A 21,133-nucleotide genomic window follows, 5' to 3' on the forward strand; every position below is an offset into this window, starting at 1 on the left:
AGACCCCCTTTGCCCAATTGCATTTCCTGTGGTCTAGGCGTCTTCCAGTAAAAGGGAAGCATGCTCTATATTAATAGACAAATCCCACTTTCCCTACTGGATGTCATTCAGTCTCAAGGGTGTTTGGGAGGGGTCATAATCTTAAACTCCCTTCTTTGTCCTGACCTGATGTACGGAAAGTCCCTGTGGAAGCTCTGGCCAAGTGACTAATAAGCGGAAATAATAAAAGGGAGAAAGATAAAATCAGGAAGAGCAGTCATTGTTTGTAAATCTGGACAAATTTTCCAGTAAACCTCCACCACCATCTCAAAACAAACCACCACCAACAAAGCTTCTTAGGAATGGGAATTTTTGTCGCTAAGACTGTGAAATCTCTGGATTAAGAAAGAGAGTGAGAAAGAAGAGGATCTTACAATCTTTAGAACTAGCTCTGAAAAGAGAGGCAAGTTAGATAAATAATCATAGATATAATCCAGACCAGCCATTGGATTGTTTTTTCTTTGCTAGATTGAAGAGCCCGATATCCAATATTGGTTCCCCATGTAGATATAGTTACAGATGATAATCAAGTCACCCCTTAACTTTTCTCTTTTTTAAGCTACATAGATGGAACTTTTTGATTCTATCACTATCAATCATGTCTTTGGGGCTTTTCTCTGAACACTCTCCAATTTATCAACATCCTTAATTGTGGGCACCAGAAATCGACACAGTATTCTAGCAGTGGATGCACCAATGCCATGTATAGAGGTAAAATCATCTCTTTAGTCCTACTCAAGATTCTGATTTTTACTCCTCCCAGGATTGCATTAGTTTTTTTGGCCATACCATTATACTGAGACTTGTATTCATCTGATTATCCATCATGACCCCACATCTTATGATCTTTTTCAGAGTTATTGCTTCAAAGGATAGAATCCCACATCATGTAAGTATGGCCTGTGTTCTTTGTTCCTAATGCTAAATCAAGGATCCTCGTCATGCTAGGTGCTGTTCAAACCAATAACAAAGAAGATGATCCCTGAACCTAAGAATGTATAGTCTGCAGATGAATTTCTGGCCTCACTGAAGTCAATAGTAAAACTCCCATGGACTCCTATAGTGCCGGGATTTCATCCTAGACATCAGACAGCGTCTGGACAAAACAGATGTACAAAGGAGGGCAGGGTTGTGACATAGTGTGGGTACCTTGCTGGTTGCTAGGCTTGGGGTGTGAGTGACCTCCACTGGCTGCTGTCTGCAGCATGGCCCAGCAGGGCAAGGGATGAGTCATTATGCAAGGGGGCTTCGAACCTGTCTGACGAGTTATCTCCCAGGGAGCGGAACAATGGGAAGAAGGGGAGTGGAGCCCTGGCTGGGGGCAGGGCTGGAAGTGAGTTAGTTAGGTTTCTGGCTGGTATCATGGAGAAAGCAGCCTAGGCAACGGGCTGGGATTTAGGGGCCCAGGCTCCCCCATATAAAGGGGGGCTGAGGCATCCTAGGCCTGCTCTGTAACCAGATTACATCTGTGCTGTGCTGTATCCTGGAGAAGCAATAAACTCCCTCTATTCTACTGGCTGGTGGAGTCTGTCCGTACCATTATGGGGGTGCAGGAGATGGGAAAACCCCAACGCGCCGTCACAAGGGTAATATAAGAAAACAATATGGAGAGAATTTAGGAGCAAGATACAGTAAATTAGTAGTTAGCTCCCAACTGGCAGCCATTCGATTGTTGAATTGAGCTGGTTGTTTCACTTCAGTTCATTAACGCTCACCCCCTGTTAAGTGCCAAAGAGCATCAACCTCAAGGATATCATAGGCATGAGTATTCCCCGGCACCCCTAGAAACTGGCTTCCCATGTTGGGGTAAGGCACACCGCCAACTTTCTTTTCCGCACTATTCCTGTTGTGAGGACAGTGCAAGACTGCCCATCAGCACTTATATAAACAATTAAAAATACAAGTAAATGACTCCTTTATAGTAAAGGCATCAACACTTGCTGGGCTTGTTTCTCCACTGCTTTGTGTCACCATTTATACTGATGCAAAGTGTAATGCCAAATGCTACCAAATCAGGATCATCCACTCATTAATTATGATGGTAGCATTTTGCACACCCTTTGCATGGGTGTCAGTGACAACACACGGTACATGTCAGTAGAGATACAATCCCCATAGCTCAATGGTGGAGTGAGAACTAGTCTACTGTTCCTGTAGCAATTGTTAAAACCCACTGAGAACAAGAAACGGGTGCAATGTAACTTTTTGTCAACAGAGTATGACCTCAGCAGTCCAACTTTTCCAGTAACAAGGGCCACGTGCACACTTGTGTGGCACCCCTGTCGGCCACAAGCAAGAACAAAATGGCACCCCGCATGCATCGCAATCTTGCACATACACTGTGTGTGAGGTCATACGATGCGTAGGGTGCCACTGTGAGAGCTGGCTGCAGATGGACCATTCTGAATCTGCAAGCTCTTTGGGTAATGGAATGTCTGTTTTTTCTTTTGCTCAGTATTTGTCCAGTGCCAAGCATGAGGTGGGGGCTGGGCCCATGTCTGGTGCTCAGAGGCATTATTGATGATGATAATAATGAGAATTAATTAATAATCTGTAGCTTGGAATAGAAATCAGGTATGCAGACTGCATTGTTAGTACAAAAATCAATCAAAACCTCTCCCATGTTATTTCACACCTACATATTTTATATATTGACCAGGAAGATAAGTGGCAGGACTCAAGTTGTGTGCACATCTCTGTGTGTGCATGTAACCCACACACTGGGTGCATGGATCATATGTAGTTAATGTGTCAAGTGAGGGCCTTCTCCATCATCAGATATCAGAGGCACATGACGTGAAACTTGGGTGTAATTGTATTCTTTGGTCTGTCTGTAGAGTGGTATGTTTTCTTTGCTTGCAGAAGGAAGAGAGTAGCAGATGACAGGGTTTTCCAGTGCCAAAAAAGAAGAGAGGAAAGTTATGTAGTGCCAAGGAACATGACTGGAGTGTGCATGGTGGTGCTGATAGGCATGACGGAAGTATGTCTTGGTGTGGATCCAGATGAGCACAAGAGTGAAATGTGTGTCTTCATATGTAGAAGCAGCTTTTAACCTAGTGGAAGGGAATAGGCTCCTGTCTCTTATCTAGGAGCACTGAAGCAGCATGACCAAAGATGTAAATGTTGAAAGGTGCTTTACTGGTGATTGGAAGATAATGACCTTGAGCACAAGTCGACTTAAAATGTGGATTGCAAATGGAATGAATCAATGACGTGATAACAGTTGCAAAATAATCTCATATCATTCTGAGTATGTGAATGAGAGTTTCATATGTAAGACACAGAAGGCAATTGCTGTGCTCTACTACACATTGATGAGGTCTCAGATGGAGTAGGATCTCCGGGTCTGGGCACCACACTCCATGAAAGAGGGGCACAAATTGGATAAAGTCCAAAAATAAAGCAACACAAGTGATAAAAGGGTTAGAAAATCTGATACAAAGAGGAAAGGCATAAGAAAAAACTGGGCCTATTTAGTCTTTGGAAAAGAAGACTGCAGGACCAGATAACAATCTTCAAATACATTGAGGACTGGTCTCAAGAGATGGGCATCAATTGTTTCATTGAAGGTAGGTCAAGAAGTTATTGGCTTCATCTGAAGCAAGGGAGACTTAGGCTAGGTCTACATTGGCAGAGAAAATCGAAGTAGCGGGGGTGCCCCACAGTGGGAAGTTGATGGGAGAAACTCTCCTGTCGACTTCCCTTTCTCCTTGGAACTACAAGGAGTACCATGGTTGATGGGAATGCTCTCAGCATTCAATTTAATGGGTCTTTACTAGACCCACTAAATTGAACCCCAGAAAATCAATCACTGGAGTGTCAATCCTTTGGTAAGTATAGACAAGCCCTTACATTAACTATTAGACAAAACTTTTGAGCTGTAAGCACTAGAACAGTTTTTCCAAAGGAGACTGTGAAATTCCCAGCACTGGAAGTTTTTAAGAGGTTAGATGAACACTGATGGTTTAGGAAGATCTAGTCCTGACTTAGCACATGGGGCTGGGCTGGATGACTGCTCAGTCCCTTCGAACCCTATGTTTCTGTGATTTCTCATCAATTACAGGAGGTATATTTGGGAACATGCTTAAATAATGAGAGTATATAGTTTTCTATTTTAATTATTTAAGCTACTAAAAGTAACTTCTGTCAATAACTGTTGTACACAGTGTAAATGTTTAACTTCAGTCATTTTCCTAACAGAATTTCTCCTTATTAATTAATGCCACAATGCTGGGTGCATTTATAAAGACTTAGAACAATAGATAAGACACGCATGGAGATAATTAATAGTATATGATCCAGACATCATTCAAAACAGGTATAATAATATTTTTAATGTTGTACATGTGTCCAGTGACTTTTTAGAATAGACCATTTGATACATGAAAAAATCACCTAATAGGTTACACAACTTTATGTAAATGACAATGATTTCTCCTGCCCCATTCATGTCAATGTGTATCTTTCCATTGAGTTCAGTGGGCATCAGATCAAGGTCCCTACAGAATTATTTTCTAGTATTAGAGGACCTACTCTCTTATCACACTGGTAATATCTCTGAACCGTTATACAAATATCAGGTCACATTTGCCAGGCTACTTCTTCACTGTGAGTTCTTCTGGCAGAACATATGCTAATGAGAGACTCATTAGCATGAGTCGTGATCTCATTAGCATATTTTCTGCTATTTCTTTTTGCACAAGGGGATTTTGTGCAAAAAGAAGCAGTGGGAATGTGTTTTTTTGGGCACAAACTCCCTGTTTTGTGCAAGATCCTTATTAATATTAGCATATTTTCTGCTGGATGAACTCTCAGTGCAGAAGTAGCCCCAGAGTATTAATTCAGTTTTGTGCTGGTGTGATGCCATTGAAATAAATGGTACATGGCAGTAAATTAGATCCTCTTCCTTAAACTGTTCACAATTTACTTGGAGCTTTAAAATAAATAATGACTGCTGCATGGCAGAGTAATTGTAAAAACATTTACTGGAATGTTAGTATAATATCGGAGTAGATCTGTGTAATACTCTACTTCTGCTCTATTATTTTTATGAAATCATTTAATTAATCGTAGATCTAATCCAGGGATAGACAACTGAGGCTAGTGAGTGAGCCCCATGAGTGGCCCTCTTTCATCTCAGTGGGCCGCAAGCTTGTCATAACCAAGAGGAATAGTAATAGAGATGTAGCCGTGTTAGTCTGGTCTAGCTGAAACAAAAGACAGGACTATGCAGCACTTTAAAGACTAACAAGATGGTTTATTAGGTGATGAGCTTTCGTGGGCCAGACCTACTTCCTCAGATCAAATTGTGGAAGAAAATTGGCACGACCATATATACCAAAGGGATACAATCAAAACACATACGTGTTCACTTTTTTTGATTGTATCCCTTTGGTATATATGGTTGTGCCAATTTTCTTCCACAGTTTGATCTGAGGAAGTGGGACTGGCCCATGAAAGCTCATTACCTAATAAACCGTCTTGTTAGTCTTTAAAGTGCTGCCTAGTCCTGTCTTTTGTTTTAGCATAACCAAGAGGGACTCTCAGGATTGGGGAGTTTTCCTCACTGCGCTTGTGTGCCTAGAATTTGCAGGTGGGGGTGCTGATGGAGGCTTTGCTTTGATTGAATGCAGAGGGAGCGCACAGCTCTCACGATGTTGTGCGTACTTAGCACACAGCTCACTTCACGTGTCCTTGCTTTACAAAGTTCATGTCACTTTAGTAACACTGGTAGGGAAAAAACTACGCAAATGCAAACCAGCAGAATCTGGCAACCCTGTGCATGAGCAACAGTAAACAAAATGTCTCAGGGACCACACACAGAGCCCTGATGGGCCACAGGATGGCCACCATTGATTTAATCGATATTACAGTGTTAGTAAATGTCTTTATCAGCATCTTTAAGTAGGCATATAAATGTAGCCAGGCATTGGTCACCCAGGAATAGTAAATAAATTCCATTGTTCTTTTTTAATCAAAGGGGAATGAATGATGCTCACTCGGTTTAAGCTGGCTTGAGCCAATGCCACTCAGCAATTTCTAGGATTCTGTCTATGTGACTAATGCTATATTAAGCACATGAAGAATGTAGAATATGTGTGTGTAATTGCATGGTGCTGCCTCTGAGTTTCAGAAAGACCTACTCCCTTGAAACATCCTCGCAGTCCATTTTAAAAAAAGACAGTGAGAAGGATGTTGGCTTCTTCCTTCCATGCACTGCAGACAGCTTCTCCAACATTAATGGCATCTTCCAACCCTCCAACCAAATGCATGACAAAGCATGACAGAAAAAAGGTATTCCACGTTCCATACAGACCATTCAGAAAATGAAATTAAATCAGACACATCTGAACATAAGAATGGCCATACTGGGTCAGACCAAAGGTCCATCTAGCCCAATATCCTGTCTGCCGACAGTGGCCAATACCAGATGACCCAGAGGGAAGGAACACGACAGGCAATCCTCATGCGATCCCTCTCCTGTCAACCATTTACAGACAAACAGAGGCCAGGGACACCATTCCTACCCATCCTGGTTAATAGCCATTGATGGACCTGACCTCCATGGATCTATCTAGCTCTTTTTTGGACCCTGTTAAAGTTCTAGCCTTCACCACATCCTCTGGCAAGGAGTTCCACAGGTTGACAATGCACTGAGTGAAGAAAAACTTCCTTTTGTTTGTTTTAAACCTGCTGCCTATTAATCTATCTGCCATTAAAATTAATGAAGTGTGTCTAAATCACCTAGATCACTTTCAGTCTCTTACCCCACATGTAGGCAGTGTTGCTGTAGCTGTATCGGCCTTAGGATATTAGCGAGAGAAGGTATTTTTTATCTTTGCTTGTGTCTCACCAAAGAAGTTGGTCCAATAAAAGAGATTACCTCACCCATCTTAGCACATATGAACATACAAGATAACTCACCTTGCACAAAGGAAGTAACTAGACTGCTAAAGAAATGGGAATTGTTAATCTGACATCCGAGGATTTAGTAGTGGATCAGTGAAAGCCATTTACACTTGGTGGTGTTTAGGAAGAGGAAGGGAATGACTTACAAAACTAGGGTCTACACAGTGCCATATTTTGAAATAATATGCTATTTCGATCCATCCCTTATCCCTTGTGCAATGAGGTTTACGGGATGGTGAAAGAGCGTGCCCATTATTTCAAAAAACATTGCAGAATAACAGGAGGCGTGTGTAGACACAGGATAGCTATTTCGGGATACCTTTGGTACCCCGAAATAGCTGTGCAGTGTAGACATACCCTGAGACGCTTACTTGCAGGTGGATCAGGGAATATATTTTCAACTATTTCACTACACAGTTTGCATCTATTTTCCTGCAAGGTGCTTAGCACCTTCAGCTCCTGCCAGACTTAATGAAAGCTAAGGGTGCTCAGCGCCTCAAGATTGAACCCTTAGAATAAACGTTTTTTGGGCTGAGGACTAAGCATTGAGGTGCCACTCACATCTAGGGTGCTCTACAAATGATAAAACTGATTGTAATAAACTTCAAAAAGTCCTGTCAGAGCACAATCCTCCCCAGTACTGGAACCCCCCAGGGACCACCTAACAGAAGCTTCAGGTAGTATTTCGGGGCCTTGTGCTGGAATGAATTTTACCATAAGTGGAAAAATTTGAGGAATACAATTCCATCTCCGGGTATAATCTATCCACTCTTACCAGGCATTAGAATAAAAAGTTAGAGGAGCAATGTAAAGTTTCAAGCTTCAATGCATAACACAATGTCTGCAATTTGGAAGTAGGAAAAAACTGTCTCCGGGAGTGGTACCCCATATTTTAGGGGTTCTTGCTTTAGAGCCACAGGTACTGAGCACTAAAAGGCAGTGAGCTGGGGCACCACTGCTCTGATCCAGTTTGGCAATTTGCATGTTCCTAATTAACATTCAGAAAGTAACACATGCAGTGATATAACAACATGCGCCAAATTCTTTGTATCTGGTGCCTGTCACAATCGAGTCTAGACAAAGCCCCACTCATTTTTGTGGTGCAGGATTTGACCTTGAGTATTTCAGCGACTTTTGCTACCTCTATTGACTCTTCCTGGAAACCATGTGGGTGCATCTACACTGCGTATCTCAAATTGCATATCTTATTTCGATCTAATTTCGAAATAGCTTATTTTGAAATTTGGCGCTGTCTGCACAGCGCCACATTTTTAAATAAAGTGCTATTCTGAAACGTCCCTTAACCCTCATGGGATGAGGGTTACAGGGATGCTGGAATAGCATGCCTGTTATTTCGGAATCTATTTTGAAATAACGGGCGCGTTTAAAGAGACAGAATAGATATTTCGGGATATTTCCGGTGTCTAGACATAGCCTCTCTCTGTGTGTGTGTGTGTGTGTGTGTGTGTGTGTGTTTGTGTGTGTGTGTGTGTGAGAGAGAGCGTGCGAGAGAGAGAGAGAGAGTGTGTGAGAGTGAAAGTGTGTGTGTGTGTGTAAGAGAGAGAGAGAGAGAGCGTGCGAGAGAGAGTGTGTGAGAGTGAAAGTGTGTGTGTGTGTGTGTGTGTGTGAGAGAGAAAGAGAGAGGGAGTAAAGATTTTTATGGTCCCTATTGCAAGTTTTACTCCTTACAGCCTGCATCTTGTATTTTTCAGACCAATACTGTCTCTTGCGGAAACCTTCTACCTGCTGATTAAAGGGGATTAGGAATAATCTCTCTAGGAGGGTGGATTGTCCCATAACCACCCATTGCAGGGGTTTCTAGCACTTTCCTGTGAAGCTGCTGGTACTGACCAAAGTCAGAGACAGGATGCTAGTAGATTACAGGGCTCGCTGATCTGGGCCCTATGTTTCTAGCTCTGATTTGGGAGCAATGTCTTGGGGTTTAGGGTGGAAAGAGAAGAAAATATGAAGAAGTAAAGGTATAGGTAATATTTTTTCCTTAGGTGACAAAATATTATAGTTTTCACTTTTTCAATCAGCTGGGGGCGGTGTAGAGGGAAAATTGATCAGGACTCTAAAGAATATGGGCCAAAATTTCAGCAGGCATAAATCACCATAACTCCACTGGCTTCAGCCACTAGCTTAATTCACTGACATCAGTGGAACTATACCAATTTCCGGACACTGAGAATCTGCTCCTATGGGTTTCTTCTCTTAATGTAACAAAGAATTTTAAACCCACCTCTGGTTCAATGCAATAAATCAGCCAATTAATCCTGGCTTCAGGATCAGATTGGATCAGCTGGCTCTTACTCTAATCAGAATTTTTAAATATGCAAACTATATATGGTATATCTTTGATTATATACCTCTCCTGTCATGTCACCTCGTTTAATCCCTAAACCTGTTTGCAGGGTTGAGTCCTTACATTATCGAATTGTAAGGTCTGGGCACTGTCTTTGTATCATTTATGAAGAGCCCAGTACAGTGGTCTAGATGGTGGGCCTATGAAAGTGATTGGGATACAAATATTAAGCAATTACAATACAATACTCTGGAATTAGGTGTATTTTTAAAAACACTGTTGTTTTTAGTGTGGTTTTTTAAATTATTATTTTTAATCGATTTGTTATCATGGAAGTATTTGGCTGAACCTCTGAGCCAACCCCTGCGGATGCTGGGACAAAATAGATTTGGATGGCAACTTTATTCTTGGTTCCTGTTTCTATAGTAGTCCAGATAATGGAATCTTTTGCAGTGCCATCTCTCTTTGAAATCAAATATGCTCCTCTTTGTGGCTGTGTGCCACTGCCACAGCCAGCAAGTAAGTATTGGCCAATGTTTTCAAAGGGTCCTCTAGGCTCCTACCTCCTATTGGAGTTAAAGGAGGCATAGGCCTCTTTGCCTCCATTGAGAATCCCATCCCTTTTGTTTCTTACATACAAAACGAAGCATACATATGTTACTTATATTAGTGGCTAATATTAATCATAGACCAGGATTTCACTGTGCTTGGTGTTCTACAAACAGGGAACAAAAAGATGATTTCTGCCTCTCAGGGTTTAAAAAAGAACAAGTTAAAAAATACTTAGAAAAGTTAGATGTCTACAAGTTACTAGGGCCTGATGAAATGCATCCTAGAATACTCAAAGAGCTGATGGAGGGGGTATCTGAGCCTTTAGCCATCATCTATGAAAAGTCATGCAAGTCGGGAGATATTCCAGAAGACTGGAAAAGGGCAAATATAGTGCTCACCTATTAAAAAAGGAACAACCAAGGAAGCTATACACTAGCCTGTTTAACTTCTGTGCCAGGAAAGATAATGGAGCAAGTAATTAAGGAATTAATCTGCAAACATCTGGAAGAAAATAAAGTGATAGGTAACAGCCAGCATGGATTTGTAAAGAACAAATCGTGTCAAACTAATATGATAGCTTTCTTTGATAGGATAACAAGTCTTGTGGATAAAGGAGAAATGGTGGATGTGGTATGCCTAGACTTTAGTAAGGCATTTGATACGGTCTCACGTGATCTTCTTATCAATAAACTAGGCAAATACAACTTACATGGGGCTACTATAAAGTGGGTGCATAACTGGCTGGATAACTACTCTCTGAGAATGGTTATTAACAGTTCACAATCATGCTGCAAGGGCAGAATAAGTGGGGTTCCGCAGGGGTTTGTTTTGGGACCGGTTCTGTTCAATATCTTCATCAGCGATTTAGGTGATGGCATTAAATTTGCAGGCGATACCAAGCCAGGAGGGGTTGCAACTGCTTTGGAGGATAGGGTCATAATTCAAAATGATCTGGATAAACTGGAGAAATGGTCTGAGGTAAATAGGATGAAGTTTAATAAGGACAAAGGCAAAGTATTTCACTTAGGGAGGAACAATCAGTTTCACACATACAGAATGGGTAGCGACTGTCTAGGAAGGAGTACTGCAGAAAGGGACCGCAAGCTAAATATGAGACAACAGTGTGATGCTGTTGCAAAAAAAGCAAACATGATTCTGGGATGTATTAACAGGAGTGTTGTGAGCAGGACACGAGAAGTCATTCTTCTGCTCTACTCGGTGCTGATTAGGCCTCAATTGGAGAATTGTGTCCAGTTCTGGGCACCACATTTCAAGAAAGGTGTGGAGAAATTGGAGAAGAGAAGAGCAACAAGAATGATTAAAGGTCTAAAGAACATGACCTATGCAGGAAGACTGAAAGAATTGGGCTTGTTTAGTTTGGAAAGGAGAAGACTGAGAGGGGACATGATAGTGGTTTTCAGGTATCTAAAAGGGTGTCACAAGGAGGAGGGAGAAAAATTGTTCTCAAACTCTGATGATAGGACAAGAAGCAATGGGCTTAAATTGCAGCAAGGGAAGTTTAAGTTAGACATAAGGAAAAACTTCCTAGCTGTCAGGGTGAATAAACACTGGAATAAATTGCCTAGGGAGGCTGTGGCATCTCCATCTCTGGAGATATTTAAGAGCAGGTTAGATAGACATCTATCAGGGATGGTCTAGATGGTACTTGGTCCTTCCATGAGGGCAGGGGACTGAATTCAATGACCTCTCAAGGTCCCTTCTAGTTCTAGTGTTCTATGTTTCTAAGTATTGGAGGAGCCAACAGCTGGCTGCAGCCAAGGGAGTACAAGTCAGCATGATAAGAATGAATGGTCCTGTGGCACCTTAGGGTATGTCTACGGGACAACCCTAATTAAGAATTAAGATACTTCAGCTATGTTAATTGCATAGCTGAAGTCCAGTAGCTTAACTTGGTTTTTGGCGCTGTCTACACTGCAGGAAGTCGAAGGGAGAATACTCTTCCTTTGGCTTCCCTTACTCCTCGTGGAAGCAGGGTTACCAGCGCACCCGGAGTGCCTCCCTCACTTCAAATTAGTGTGTCTTCACTAGACCACTAATTGGAACCCTGGAAGATCGACAGCGGCACCTTCAATCTTTCTCTGTAATGTAGACGTACCCTTAGAGACTATCCAAAAAATTTTGGTTAGTCTCTTAAGGTGTCACAGGACCATTCATGGTTTTTAAAGTTACAGGCTAACAGGGTGAAATTTTTCAGCATCTAAGGAGTGACACATCCGCACACAAACAGCCTAAGGGTATAGTACAGCTAATATAACTAATTAAATCAAATAAAAGAAGCATAGCTAAAGTAAACCTGTGGGGGTGTATTCAGCTATCAGTGCTGCTAGTATGCATCCACTGATGTGCTCTGTGAGGTCAGCTGTGTTTCTCTGGCTTGACACCGCTTTAATTGAGAGCCAAATCTGATGCTAGGTGTTTACACTAGCTCCTATTCTGGCACTTTTTTTTTCTACCCCTCACCAGGAAGTTAAAATTGCCAGTGGTGAGAGGAGCTGGAAGCAGCCTCTAATTTTAAAGCAAATCAAGTCACTAGCCATGATTATAGTGTCAATCCTTAACAGCCAGCTCAACTCTAACCATGCCCAAGGCACAAGCAAAGCAATTTGGCCGAGTTCTTTCTTGGCACAAACTACTTTGCAGTCTCTGCTCGGGGATAGTTAGTTTCTCATGCATGGATGGCTAGCCCAGGACCAGTCTCTTGTAGCTCCAAGGCAAAACCCTTCCCCCCTTTCACAGCCCCGACGATTACCCGGCTGTGTATTCTGCAGCCTGGGAGGGGAGGAGTAGGACTATTCAGATGGGTAGGACTCCTGCCCCACGGCCCTGTCTCCCCCCCTCCCCCCCGGCCAGTGCGGTTAGGCACCGTGGGTGGGAGCTGGGGGGAATCTGTTTTCCCAGGCTCCCTGCCATGGGGATGCCTGAGCTGCCATGAAGCAAGAGGAAATATTTCATTAGAGGCACATGCGCTTCGATTTCACATGGTGGAAACTTCGGCATCGGCTTTCGCTCCCCCTCCCTGCCTCGGGTCAAGGGGGAGCGAGTCCTGCGGCGCTGCCCCCGGGCGCTGCGGGGGCCGTCTGCGGGCTGCGGCTGCAGCCTGATTCCCACGCGGGGCGGTGTCCGCGGGCAAGGCCCGATCCTGCGGAGATGGACCGTTCGACGCAGGGGTTCCCCGGGCGCTGGATTCATCCGGGGACAGGTGGCCCGCTCTGGACGCCACCTCCAATTGCACGCCCCCAAAGACAGCCGCCTAAGACACGCACACACCTGTGCCCCCCACCCCTACCTCTGACCTCAGACCCCCCCTCCCACCCCCCCCAGATTTCACGCTCCTCCACCGGCTGCACCCTTCCTCCGAATCCCAGCACCCCCGTACTCCGTATCCCAGCACCCCCGTACTCCGAATCCCAGCACCCCCGTACTCCGTATCCCAGCACCCCCGTACTCCGAATCCCAGCACCCCCGTACTCCGAATCAGATCTTGGTCTGTCCTGTCCCGGGTTCATCCCTCTCTCCCTGTGCCCATCCTCTGAAACGAATAGAAGCATGGAAAGTAACCCCCCACCCCTGCTCCTGCAGATCACCCAGAGATCAGGTGTGTCACTCCTGGAGGGTGGGCAGCAGGAAACAGACTGTCTGGAACGCGTGGGGAACGTGTTGTCGCATCGTGGTGTGTTTACACACACACACACACACACACACACTCACTCCACTCTCTCTCTCCCCCCACCCCTCCCAAACATCCCAAAGGAAACCCAGCACCCTGCAGGTGTGTGTGTCTCCAACATGGGTCCAAACCCCTTCTTTGATCCTGTCTGGATTTCACCTCGGATTTGCGTCGAAGAACCAACGGGGGTTTATCATTAGTTAAGCTGGTGGGAGAAAAAGTCAGCGCTTTATCTACATATGTCTGGAAACCAGAGTGACTCTGGAACGCCACAAGCATGCGACCCTCCGTGGACTAAACGTACCTGTTGGGTTTTTTTTAACAGTAACAGACAGAAAGCATTCTTCTTTGCCTATAAAACGAACTCACCGCCTCCAGTAAATTGTGACAACTCCGGAGAGACCAGAAATGGGAAACCATGGGGAGGGGGAGGAAAACGGGAAAATGTGACATGAGAAAATACATCGCCTTCCTGCGCGAATATCATGAAACCGAAGCCAATCCAGCACGGAGCACACTGATACTAGTTAAACCGAACCCCAGTTCCTCTTCTTCCTTGCATCCCGTTTGGAGTCACTCGAATTTCTAGACTTAAACAAACAAATTCGTTTGCTAAGGATGGGCTCAGGATAATAATAATAATAAAAACCTATTTGCGTTCAGAGGGCGCAGGGTTTTTTTTTAAATGTAAACCCATTCAAGGGGAATGGAAAATCAAAATCGGGCGTCCAATGAATAAATCTGCTAATCCCTAGTCCGTAGAACCATCCATGTCCTCCAATGAAGGCTGCTAGTTGTTTGCCCGAGTAACCCGTATTCCTCCCATGTCACCAGAGGTTAATTTTAAGGGTCAGGGTCTTATTTGGAGGTACACAGACTGGCGCCCAGAAAGGCACTGCGCAATTTGGGAGCAGCAGACACGGATTCTGGCTTATTTCCTTTCTCTTGGCAACGTAGATAACCTACTAGCTAATAGCCCCGTAAAGCTACTACCTCTGTCTCCCTTTCCAGGGATTAAGGACTCACACGTTGTTGTTTTTTTTTCTATTGGTGGAAAATAAAAACGAGCATTTATGGGACACTGATCAAGTCTGCAAGCCCACTGTAAAGCTGGAAGATCGGTATCTGTAGCCAGTAAAACCGGACCGTGGATATTGAATGACCAATCTGTATTTGGTTTGCATGCTGAAGACCATTTAACAATGTGCCTAGCTGTCCAAAGAGCTGGGAAGTCAGCTTTTACAATCTTATCTGGCTCCAGAAATACCCGAGAGAAATAAATTGAATGTGCACGCATTGCATAACTCCGAATCAAATCTACAGTCATACAAGAAAAGATACTTTAAAATAATGATCAGATTATAACGCACGTCCCGTCAAAAGTCAAAAGAGGTGCTTTGGAATCTGATGTTTCATTCTTAACTCACAGTTGAAACAATAAACAACTCCAGCAACTAAAATCTAGAAAGCCACTGTCTTTATTGCTTTGAGTCCTAAACTTACCTTCTGTCACTTTTCATCCTTTGTAGGTGACTTTCTTTTATCTTCTTAAAATCCAAAGAGAAGGGAATATGGAAAATTCTACAGCATGTATTATTTCTTAGCTAATCTTTCTCTTAATAGATATTCAGGCACTGCAAATATATTTTACCTAAGAATCTCTCTGACAAGTTACATATTTGGACACCACTAAAATCAATGGACAATAAAAAATAACTACTGTTCTTTATTATTTTCAGGAGGGAGACCGTGGACTACATCTTAAAAGCAGTCTTCCTTTTTTAAATACTGTGTGGTAGGTATCCAATATAATGGAACATTTCCTCTCTGTATGTGGGATGTGTGTTTCTAAAGTGTATTTTAGGAAGTCAGGTAGTGAAGGATTAGGGTGTAGATCAATACAACAATTAAATATAGTTCATTGTTTAGAAGCATGTAATAGTGGAGATTCTCACGAGTGGAGTCCCACCGTCAGGAAAACTAGCATACATTTCAATCGAATGGATCAATGAGGTACAAAGAACAACAAATAAGCGGTTTAATTCACTTCCCAACAAATTAGAGCAGTTCTTGAGTTTCTCTCTCTCTCTCTCTCTCTCTCTCTCTCTCTCTCTCACACACACACACACACAAACACATAGTCTGTTGATTAAAGCTCTATTCTCTCTCACACACATGCACACAGTCTATTGGTTAAAACTCTATAGAAGGATATATATTCTCATTTCCAAAGGGCATAACTTATTCTAGACCCCCCCCCCCAAACTTCACATAGCATTGAAAGTGTAATATCAGAACCATGCTGAATTGTTTCCAAAATTCCATGAAAGCACTTTATTGTGATGCCAAATGTTATTTGTTTTAAGATTGTGGTTTTTTTTCTTACTGTTAGCTAAATAACAAAAGACTTCCATAACTTTCAGGCTTTGGGACATTTTTTCTTGAGTAGATATATATATATATATATATATATATATGAGTTGCCAATCATGAGAATGGGTAACTAGCTAATATATAATCGCAGACACTTTTAAACTACTAAAGAAAAAATGTCATAAAGCCTGGGGAAGTGAATTAAACTACACACACACACACACACACACACACTCTCTCTCTCTCTCTCTCTCTCTCTCTCTCTCTCTCTCTCTCTCTCTTGTACTTTCTTAACTAAATGGTCTAGATAATACTTAGTCCTGGCATGAATGCAGTGGACTGAATTTAAAGTCCCTTCCAGTTCTATGATTCTATCTTCAAACTCATTATATATCATGGCCTATATAGTATCAGGATTCTTTCTTTCTTTCTTTCTTTCTTTCTTTCTTTCTTTCTTTCTTTCTTTCTTTCTTTCTTTCTTTCTTTCTTTCTTTCTTTCTTTCTTTCTTTCTTTCTTTCTTTCTTTCTTTCTTTCTTTCTTTCTTTCTTGTTTTTTTTAATTATCAGACCATATTTATATGTAAAGGTTAAGACTGGAGTGATGTTTCACAGATGAATAATAAACCTTTAAAATAAGATTGATGATGTGTAATTGGCACACCCTTAAGTGGATCGTTTTTCTTTTTCTTTTTCTTTTTTTTGGTCAGCTTTCTTTGTTTCTGTCACAGCCACACATAGATACAATACACTCATGCACACACAACTATCACACACACCCCCACAGAGACACAGACACTCCTCCCGTTATTTTGTAACCCCCCCCACACACTGCTCATAATCCTTTATGCACAAATGTACACACATTGTATGTATGCACACTGCATATAAATATTCACTTCTTCTGTCCAGAGTCTCTCCCACAAAATATACAGAACTTGAGGCTCATCAAATTATTCACTATAGCTCATTTATCCATCCTCTTTTTTTCTGTTTGTGAATTATCTATGAACAGGTTATGATTTTTAGGCATTTTATTTGTTTTCAATTGTCTGACTAGTTTCACCAAACTAATGTCAGTGAATAACTTATTTGCACATTGCTCACTGAATATTTGGTATTAAAATCATGTGAATGGGCAACTAGCTAAACCACACGATATTATGTCTGTGTCATGATTGCTGACAAATTTTTAAACAGGAGGAATTCCTAATTTTTTTAGTGAGTTATCAGAAATGGGCCACATGTTAAGTTGATCTTTACTCATAATTCTTTTAATCTTTTGAGCAAAGAACAAGCCTCAGAAAATGGTGCATCATTATAATTTTTCTCAAATAGACACAAACTCACAAGCGTATCACATGCCAGAGTTTGCCATGATTTTATTTTTCCATGAGTATTTCTTTACATTAAAAAAAAAAAACCATTCACTCATTCTTTGATAGGGGAATAAAAGAGGGTCACAAAAATAAGTAGAAATGGTTGGTGGGTTTTTTTTTTGGCAAACCATTTTCTCTGTCTATAAATGTCAATTAGTCAAAATTTAAACTTCCTGGGAAAGGGTCTGTTTTGATAGGAATCTCACAACAAAATTTTGGAATAAAAAAGTTTTAAAATGGTCATTTTCCCATGTTGACATTTTGAAAATGAACAATTCTACTTTCCACTTTGAACTGACTCTCATTTTGAGATGTGAGCAACTTATAGTTAAAATAAATAAATCAATAAAAATGATCAAAATAGAGCCAAAACATTCCCACTGACTTTAATTAAAATTGGGTTTGGTTAGTGAGTTTATGTAAATGTTCAAGATCAAATCTTTGTCCCAATAAGCAATGGAAAATTTATTGAAATGTCAACTATTTTCCCATGGTGGGAGACTGGTTTCCCACCCAGCTCTAAAAACGAGCAAAGTGGATCTGCTAGTTTTGTTTGCAGGAATATTTGGGAATTCTTTTTTTTCTATTAGCACATGCAACATGTGCTGTCACCACACTATGTGTCATTCACAAACCAGACCCAACAAACCTTTCAGGCCGTACACTCATGTGCACAAACACGATCACCAGACATACGAAATTACCCATACCTGGCCTTCCCATACGAAATTACCAGACACATACACACACACAATAGCCAGTCACACACTCATAATCTGCCCCCCCACACACACAATCACTGCGCACATATACCATGCATGCACATACACACACAGTCACAACACATACACACCCACCTCCCCCCCAAAGAACAGACACACATGCATATTTTTATTGTATCTGTCAGGAACATGAAAAACCTTTCTGCCAGCACTCAGCACAGGCGATTTATAAGCCTGGCCTGTTTGAGTGAAGAGGGGGTGGGGGTCAGAGGAGAACTGATGGAGAGAAAATGGCCCATAAATTGTTTGCTGTGATTTACACTGCAGTCCATTTGCAGTCCATTCTTTTCTGGAGGCTCACACACAGATCTCTCTCTCTCCCTCTCTCTTTCACTTTGGGGTCCTGAGTCGGCCCAGCTGGAGGAAGACAGCGATCAGAGTTCAGTTGGTGCAGACAGAGCTAAAGTAAACAGACGTGGTCATTCAGCAGGCAGTTAGCAGCCTTTGGACAGATGAGCAGGGCTTTGGGAGGACCACACACACAAACCCCCTCTAGACCACACAGGGACCAGACTGCATTGACTTTGCACGCTACGCGTCCCCGCGCACATACACACACACACACACACACACACACCACTCCTCCCACTATCAGGGGGCTGAAATTTCTTCTGGGCCATAAATGTTTTGGTGGAGCCCTGCTCCTGGATACATTTCCTGCCTCCTACCAGCTCTGCTGCTTCTGCTGCACAAATCTTTCCTGCCTGCTATGGGATTAATTCCACTACCGTGCAGAAGACTCCCTGTTGCAGGAGCCATAGTGTTGTCCTGGAAAAGTGCCATTGCTACTTCCACAGCTAATAAAGTCATCTGCAGGCCTTGTCCTTGTCTCCCTTCCAGGGAAATTAATGCCATCTCTATAATTCCTCTTTATCTAGCATGCTCTCAGGAGGCAGCAAGGCCGTCCTCTCATTTGGCCTCCTTCAATTTCCCTTTGTCCAAATGTCGTTTTCAGGAGAAACCATCCATGCAAAGCCCCAAATGCCTCCCCTACACGCTGGAAATTCTACTCACGCTCAGCAGATGCGCCCCTCCCCTGAGCCATTCTGTGTATAGGTTTGGTTAATTCATCTGACAATATTTAGTTAACCGTTGCTCTCGGCCACTGCACAACATTGAGATGTAAACAGCCGCTTTTTTCTCGCGTGTATGCCAGGATGAAGTCATGAAGAGGAGACAACCCCGGACTGCTTTCCCGCACTCTTCTGAATGGGCCTTCCATTCTTGTGGCAGCTGCTGAGCCGTTCAGATATTTTCCTCCCCCCACCCCTCTTCTTTTCTGTGAAGTGTGGCCACTCTTGGGCCGTGTCCAGACTTAGGGGTTTTTTCGGGAAAAGTAGCCTTTTCCCGAAAAAACTTCCCCTGCATCCAGACTCAAGCCGCGTTCTTTCGAAATTATTTCGAAAGAACGCGGCTTTTCTTTCGATGGCGGTAAACCTCGTTTCACGAGGAAGAACGCCTTCCTTCAAAAGTTCCTCTTTCGAAGGAAGGCGTTCTTCAATGTAAAGAGGCCGTCTTCGAAAGAGAGCATCCAGACTCGCTGGGTGCTCTCTTTCGAAAAAGCGGATTTCTCTTTCGAAAGATCCGCCTGTAGTCTAGACGCGATCTTTCGAAAGAGGCTCTTTCGAAAGATGCTTTCGAAAGAGCCTCTTTCGAAAGAAGCCTGCAGTCTAGACATAGCCTTGGTTCTTGCATAGCCCAGCTGAGCGTGTTATTTACTTTCTGTGGCACATTGGCTTGGACCCCGAGTGGCGCAGATATTCGTGCTCTCGCCCTTTTAGTTCATTGGCGCTGGGACCAAACAAAACTTCCGGATCCAAACACTCCGGGGCATTGGGGAAGTGGGTAGAGCCCACATCTGCCCCCCCTCCGCTCCGCCTGCACCACCTACTTTTGTAGCTAGCTCTTCAATAATGGCCTGAACTGCAACTCCAGGTGCTAACATCTTTAAGAGCTGTTTTGAGTCAGAGCTGAAGTTCAGAGTCAGAGCTGAAGGTTGCCCCTCGTGTTCCTTTCTGTCCCATGAAGCGAGGGCTGGAAACCAGCATGGTGCTGCCAAGAGGGGAGAACTATGTTGACCACAAGTTGCCTGCCCTGCAAGGTGAAATGCACAAGCTAAACGTGCAAACGAATGCCGTGCCAAACAGTAGGTGGTGATACAAATACGGCCCTGACGTGGCTGACGCGGTTCTCGGGGGAATGCATCACGCTTGCAACCAGTGGGTTTAAAGGACGTTTTTGCAAGAGGAAAGTAAGGGGAGGATTTAACATGGACAGGTTCCATGTGCGGGGAGTGGTTGGGGAGGAGACGTGGCGCAACCGAAAGGAGTCTTGTCTCCGGTGACCCAGGGGGCAGGCGAAGGAGTTAGCTTTCCATCATAATGACACCCCCAAACTACTGTGGCCTGTGAGTCAGATCCACTCCTCCAGTCTCGCTCCATCTGCAAAGTCTCCGCGCCTAACAGGGACGCTGCCTCCTGTCCATACATCTTCATTTGATAAGGTCATTGGTGATGGGGAGCTGCAGAGCTACCATTATTATTATTTTTTTTTTTTGCAAGAACAGTGGCATTGCTGGCAGCTGTCTTTCGGTGAGCTCCATGCAGCTCTGCTTACAGACAGTGTGGGTGTAACCTGGGAATTCCTGCTCCGCCTGGGGCAGCTGGATTTACAGCTGGGAGCTCGTATTTTGAAGTGACAACACATCTCCGAGGATCCACTCCCCTGTCCTAGAATCTGCCTCACACCTGCCCAACACCTCGCAGGCACCAGCCAGCAGAGGAAGATGCTGCATTCTAGGGAGGGGGGGGGAAGCAGATGCCTCCCCCACCTCACAGTGATGTACTGCAATGGCTCCCAGAGCTCCCCAGGGGCGGAGGAGGGGGGAGGACGACTACACCTGGGTGAAACGACGGAGCCTACCTTTGCTGTAAGAGAGGAATTTAGTTCAGGTCCTACTGGCAGGGCCATTGCGAGTGTGGCCTTCCTCTAGCACAGTGGTTCTCATCCCAGGTTTCTGGGGGGCTGCAAGAAGCTTTCTGGGGGGTCCACCATGCAGGGCCATCATTACCAGGACCCAGGGAAGTAAGCCAAAGCCTCACGGCATGGG

General features: G+C 43.4%; 1 long non-coding RNA gene across 4 annotated transcripts in view; it reads left to right on the forward strand.

Moving 5' to 3' along the window:
* The window catches only part of LOC102455610 (uncharacterized), a 145,443-nt gene that overhangs the window by 93,588 nt on the left and 30,722 nt on the right, over window positions 1–21,133 (forward strand). For 3 of the 4 annotated variants that reach the window (XR_003086983.2, XR_012906638.1, XR_003086982.2), the window contains exon 3: window positions 15,233–15,288. The exons of the other annotated variant lie outside the window; for it this stretch is intronic. This is a non-coding gene — a long non-coding RNA (uncharacterized LOC102455610). The remainder of the gene's footprint in view (window positions 1–15,232; window positions 15,289–21,133) is intronic. 4 annotated transcript variants of the gene reach the window in all.

The sequence above is a fragment of the Pelodiscus sinensis genome, chromosome 12 (assembly GCF_049634645.1).
Source record: "Pelodiscus sinensis isolate JC-2024 chromosome 12, ASM4963464v1, whole genome shotgun sequence".
Lineage (NCBI taxonomy): Eukaryota > Metazoa > Chordata > Testudines > Trionychidae > Pelodiscus > Pelodiscus sinensis.